We start from the raw sequence: 6,250 nt of genomic DNA, 5'->3' as shown, positions 1-6,250 counted from the left end.
CCTGGCTATGTTCCATGTATACGTCAGGTATACATGTTATTAAATTTCTGTTTGTTTTTCTCTTGTTAAGACATCTTTTATTACAGGGCCTTAGCTAAGAACTCAGAGGTTTTAGGGAAAATTACTTTTGCTCCCTGAGAAACTCAAAATGAAACGTTGTTCTTCCATTTCAGTAAATGGCATGATCATTCACTTAGTCGCTCAAGCCAGGAACCCAAGGATTCCTTCTCTCCCTCTACCATTTAATTTTTAGTCCTTGAATTTTGTTTGTCCATTTTAAACACAGCTAAAGAGTACTGGATTAATGGTAATCCTTGGTTTATTAACATTCTTTGTGACTTTCCCTATACTATTTTTCTGCACTTTCCTGTCTGAGGTAACTGCCATCTTTAAACTGTTTTTCTCATGATATTTTATCTCATATATATATATGTATTCATACATATATATATTCCAAAAAGCATGTTGTTTAGGTATTTTAATGTTTATAAAAACAATCTTGGGCTATTTGTAATCTTCTGGGACTTGGCTTTTTATTCAATACTGTAATGTTAAAATTTCTCCGTATATTACATATACATATAGCTTAAATATTGATTGTTGTATAATATTCCAATGATAATATCACACTTTACTCATATTCACTGGGCATTATAATTTATATATTCTTGTGCATATGTTGGGAGCCCTAAATGTCCCCCTAAAATGTGCCTCAATAATATATTAATTATTTTGAATTAAAGTTACTTAACAAATGGCCAATGAAAGAGGAACACTCTGACTCTCCTTTCTATCTCCTGAAAGTAGAAAAATGCCAGAAGTAGTGAATTAAGGCCTAGAAACCTGCATAAGCAAAGCTTGTACCTCTTTCATTTCCTACCCCAAGCTAAAAATCTATTTAATAGATTCTTAAGTAATTAAACTCTTTAATAGCTTCTTCACAAAAACCTAAGTTTCTTTGTTTGTCCTGTCAGCTCCTCACAAACTGATTGTTCCTTTGTCTAAAATTTAGAAGAACAGGTAATGACCTAGGCTTACCACTGGCATCTGAAGTATGTGTGTGTTGGAGGTCTAAGGTATGTAGCCCTGAACCCTTTATCCATGGAATCTGACAGTGCTGATACTGTGCTATGCTTAGTCACTCAGTCATGTCTGACTCTTGTACTGCGACTCCATGGACTGTAGCCCACCAGGCTCCAATGTCCACGGGGATTCTCCAGGCAAGAATACTGAACTGTGTTGCCATGCCCTCCTCAAGGGGATCTTCCCAACCCAGGGATCGAACCCAGGTCTCCTGCATTGCAGGCAGATTCTTTACCATCTAAGCCACCAGGGAAACCCAACAATAGTGGAGTGGGTAGCCTATCCCTTCCTGAGGACAACTTCCTGACCCAGGAATTGAGCGAGGTCTCCTTCATTGCACGTGGATTCTTAATCAACGGAGCTATCCGACAATATCCAAACTGATTTAAAATCTCAGACATCCTGCTTGTGTTTGAGAAGTGCTTGGGATTATGTGGGAGATCTTCTTTCACACAGATATACTGGGATTGGGTTCTGGAACTCAAAATAACTCCCATCAGAAAGATAAAAGATAAAATCTTGTCTATCAAACATTTGATGTTGTCAGGCTTCTTAATTTTCACCCAGAAAATTTGCATAAAATGATCCCTTAAAGCAGTTTTGGTTTGCATTTCTCAATTACTTTTAGTTGACCATCTACTCATATATTTGTTTTTCCATAAAATGCCTCTTCATGATTTATATGGAGATTCTTTTGGTTGATGTTCCATGAAGATTACTGTGTCACCTACAAATGGTAAGATGCTATTTCCTTCTTTCTAATCCTTACGACTTAATGTCTTCTTCCTGTCTTAGTTGCTGACGCCCTGTACAGTGTTGAAATGAGTGGTGTGAATGTTTTTTAGTCCTGATTCTAAAGGAAGTGCTTCAGACACTTCCCTACTTAGGATGTTCTTTCTTTATTTTTTTGTTTTAAAATATTTATTGAAGTATAGTTGCTTTACAATGTTGTGTAGTCTCTGCTGTATAGCAAAGTGAATCAGCTGTATGTATACTTTTATCCGGAGAAGGTGATGGCACCCCACTCCAGTACTCTTACCTGGAAAATCCCATGGACGGAGGAGCCTGGTAGGCTGCAGTCCATGGGGTCTCGAAGAGTCAGACACGACTGAGCGACTTCACTTTCACTTTTCACTTTCATGCATTGGAGAAGGAAATGGCAACCCCTCTTTTTTGGATTTCCTTCCCATTTAGGTCACCACAGAGCGCTGAGTCAAGTTCTCCATGCTATACAGTAAGTTCTCAGGAGTTATCTATTTTATACATAGTAGCGTATATATGTCAAACCCAAGGATGCTATTTATTACTGTTGTTATTAAATAGAAACTCTTTACTGGGCTAAGGACATTTTATTCTATTTTGAATTTAATAAATTTTTAAAAATCATAAATTTATGAAAGTCAGTATTTTAGGTGGATAAGCTAGCAACATGCTATGTGTTCTAAACAGCCCTTGTTCCTTTCAAAAAAAGGATTTCACTATCAGGAAGTTTTACAAACACTGACTATTCTATTCACACACAATCTACGTAATGTTGTTAAGTGTTCAAAGAATTCCTGAGGTTAAATATCTTTTTTAGTCCACATTTGTCCAACACGTTTGATACTAAAAATGTTCTCTTATCTAACATATATTAGTACCCATAGAAAAAAAGCAGACTGATCAGAGCAGGAAGTAATGGAATGTGGGGAGATATGGTAGAAAGCAGGTTTAACAGATCTTGGAAAATGTGTTGAAGGATTTTATTTTGAAAATAAGAAGAACTGGACAGTGAATTATTTTATTAGGGATTTTATTAGGGAAGGAGGAAAAATAGCGAAGACAAGAAGAAAGATTCAAAAATGATACTGAGGTTTGAAAGGTAATAAGTGGGGAAATGAAGTCATGAAGCAAACATAGGAAAGATAGGGAGAGAAGTTTAATTCAGTTTGAGCAATTCTACATTTGAGTTGCCTGAAAGAATTTCAGGTGATTTCTAGCAAGCAGTTCGATATTCATTTCTGTACCTCAGGGATAGATTAGAGGTTTTTTGTTTTTTGTTTTCTTTAAATTGGAAGATAATTGCTTTACAATGTTGTGTTGGTTTCTGCTGTACATATATACAATGGAATGTTACTCAACCACAGATTAGAGGTTTGGGAGTCACTCTTATAAAGCTAGCTGATAAAATGAGTATAAATTCCCAATGTGAAAATGATGAGAAATCAAACATCCAGTTCAAGAAAAAGTTCTTGGGGAAACAGCCATATCTAGAGGGATGAGAAGAAGAAAAGAAATGAGTAAACTCAGGGAAGAGAAGGGGAAAACAGAGGATGTGATGGTTGGCTGGCATCACCGACTCAATGGACATGAGTTTGAGTAAACTCCGGGAGTTGGTGATGGACAGGGAGGCCTGGTGTGCTGCGGTCCATGGGGTCTCAAAGAGTCGGACACGACTGAGTGACTGAACTGAACTGAATTGAAACTCAGGGAAAAGTACCCCAAACTAAAAACAAACAATGAAAATTTGGCCAAGAGGAAAATTCTACAGTGTGTTGTCTGGAAACATTCATGGAAGTTGATAGAAAACATTAAGGAATAGCTGAGGATGATGAGTACTGTCTGTATCATTTTCTTAGAAGAATTTCATCTTCATTTTCTTTTGAACATCTACACTTTACTTTTCATAATACTCTATTCTGGCTAGCTTCAGAATATGCATTATCCTAAAGACCTTCCGTACATTGTGGATTATGAGCTAACTGCTGCCAAGAGCTATCTGCTTCTGTGACCCAACTGTGTAGAATATGGATGGGAGAAAACGTTCTGTTACAGATGGAAACTCTTCAATTCATTATCACAGGGGAGTTCTGCAGCATCTTGATACACATGCAGCTAAGCCCCAGGACCTAATTTGAATTGGGAAGTTGGACAGTAATGATCTCTTCTAGCTCAGAGAGCATGAAAAACATTAGTTTACCATCATCCAGACCACATCTCAGAACTTTTCAAATGAAAGGAGGAATCATGGATGCATCTCAGGGTATGTTTATGAGTCACTGTTGGCAGGGCATCCTGCTAAACAGTTGAATAATAGAAACTGAACTCATCACTGCCCAATAAACTCTGTTCTCATTAGTGACCCATCTCATGAATTTCTTGCTGGTATCCAATCTGAAGCTGACAAATTCACTGCAGCTTACTTGAATCATAGAAATGCTGTGGTGAACATGGACAAAGCCAGCCAATGAGGGATTGTCTGAGATACTGTCAACACCATAGGCTGTGTCAAATGTTCCATAAGAACCAATTTTTATGAGAACAGCCCCTGAATTCAAGCATCATCAGTAGAGCAAGTAATGCATTGTCAAAAACTTCTAGCTCCTATGATCTAGGTGATTTATCTCCTGAGAAAGTTTTATAAACGGACCATATTATTCCCATGCAATGAAAAAAAATAAAAGGCACCCTTATACTCACCACTGTTTCAGATGAAAAAAAAAGGATGGAAGGTCTTGCAAGAAACAATTAAAAGAGCTTAGAGTCAAAAGCAGGGGGAAATAATGATAGCCTGTGAATACGTGAAAGAAATAAAAACTGATGAGAGTGAAATTACAGTATTTAGAATGGCCCAGTAGGGGATAACTAGGAGTAATGGAATGAAAATAATGGAAGCATTTAGGCTAACTCTCAATGACATCTTGCTGGCAGTGTTAGATGAAGCACTCCTCCTGAGGCAACAGATAGAATTGCTGTCACCTTGGGAATTTGAATCTGGAGTCGAAAAATACATAGATTTGGTGGTTGACAGCAACTCTGCAGTGGCAAAGACAGGAAGCCAGACTCATTTGTTCTTGATTTTTCTTACCTTGAGATGCTGTGATTCTCAAAGACAAAGCATGCTCAATGACTGTCCTTGATCACCTACCACAGTGTATCATTTATAAAGTTCATGTGTGTCCTTAGAGAATGATTTAGCTGATTTATATTCTTGTATTCAAAGTTTCTTTTCTTGTCAGTTATACATCTTGTTTCCAGTTATTGATTCCATGTGTCATTCTTGACATGTGAACCTGATGCTTCTGATGATAATTTTTATTCTCAGATTCATGCAAATGTACATGAGTGACAGAGCCTAAGTAGTGTGAAGGGGGTGACAATGTTTACTCTGGGAACCAAAATGCCACTACTTGCAGAGACACGTAGCACACACAAGGGGTCATTATCTGGTACCAGATCAACTTCGTGGATCCCATGAATCCTCCCTCTCCAGTAGCATGAAATATTTCCTATGAGTACTGGGCTTTTTTCTTTGGACATTATCTTCAGTGTTCTTCAGCTTCTGCAGTGGATACATGAACACTCAAATTTAAAATTAAAACAAAATAGTGAAGCTAAACACTTGAGTGAGATAGTCATTGAAATTGCATTCCTTTAGTTTTTTTTCTCTTTAAATGTAGATTTTCTTCATAGAAACTTAAAGGCCAAGACTTCAGTTCATCTTCAGGTTCTTTACTTGTGTTGTTTTTGTTGTTTAAGTTTCACATATACAACATTGTATTGCTACATCTGTATATGCTGAAGTGTGCTCACCACCAAAATTTTAGTTCCCGTCATGACCATACCGTTGATCCCCTTTCCCATACTGCATTCCCCTATCCATTCCACTCTGGTGAACCACTACTCTGTTCTCCATAATTGGTTTTTGTGTAATTGGCGTCTGTTTTTGTTTGTTTGGTTCATTTATTTTGCCAGCTTGTATTTTATATTCTGCATTATAAGTGAAATCATACATTTGTCTTCCTTTGTATATTTTACTTCAGTTAGCATAATACCCTCAAAAGCCATCCATGTTGTTACAAATGGCAAGACTTAATCTTTTTAATGGCCAAGTAGTATTCCAGTGTCATATATAAACCACATCCTCTTTATCCATTCAACTGTTGATGTGAAGACAAATGAAAATGAAAATACAGCATACCAAAATCTATGGGATGCAACAAAAGAGGTACTAAGGAGAAAGTTTATGACAATACAGACATACCTTAAGAAACAAGAAAATCACAAATAAACACTCTAACCTTACATATAAAAAAACTATAAAAAAGAATAAATGAAGCCCAAAGTCAGGAGAAGGAAGGAAATTATAAATACCAGAGTGGAAATAAATGAAACAGATACTAAAAAG

The sequence above is a fragment of the Giraffa tippelskirchi genome, chromosome 9 (assembly GCF_054371585.1).
Source record: "Giraffa tippelskirchi isolate mGirTip1 chromosome 9, T2T-mGirTip1v1.2.pri, whole genome shotgun sequence".
NCBI classification, from domain to species: domain Eukaryota; kingdom Metazoa; phylum Chordata; class Mammalia; order Artiodactyla; family Giraffidae; genus Giraffa; species Giraffa tippelskirchi.
Note: the sequence above shows the minus strand (reverse complement) of the source record.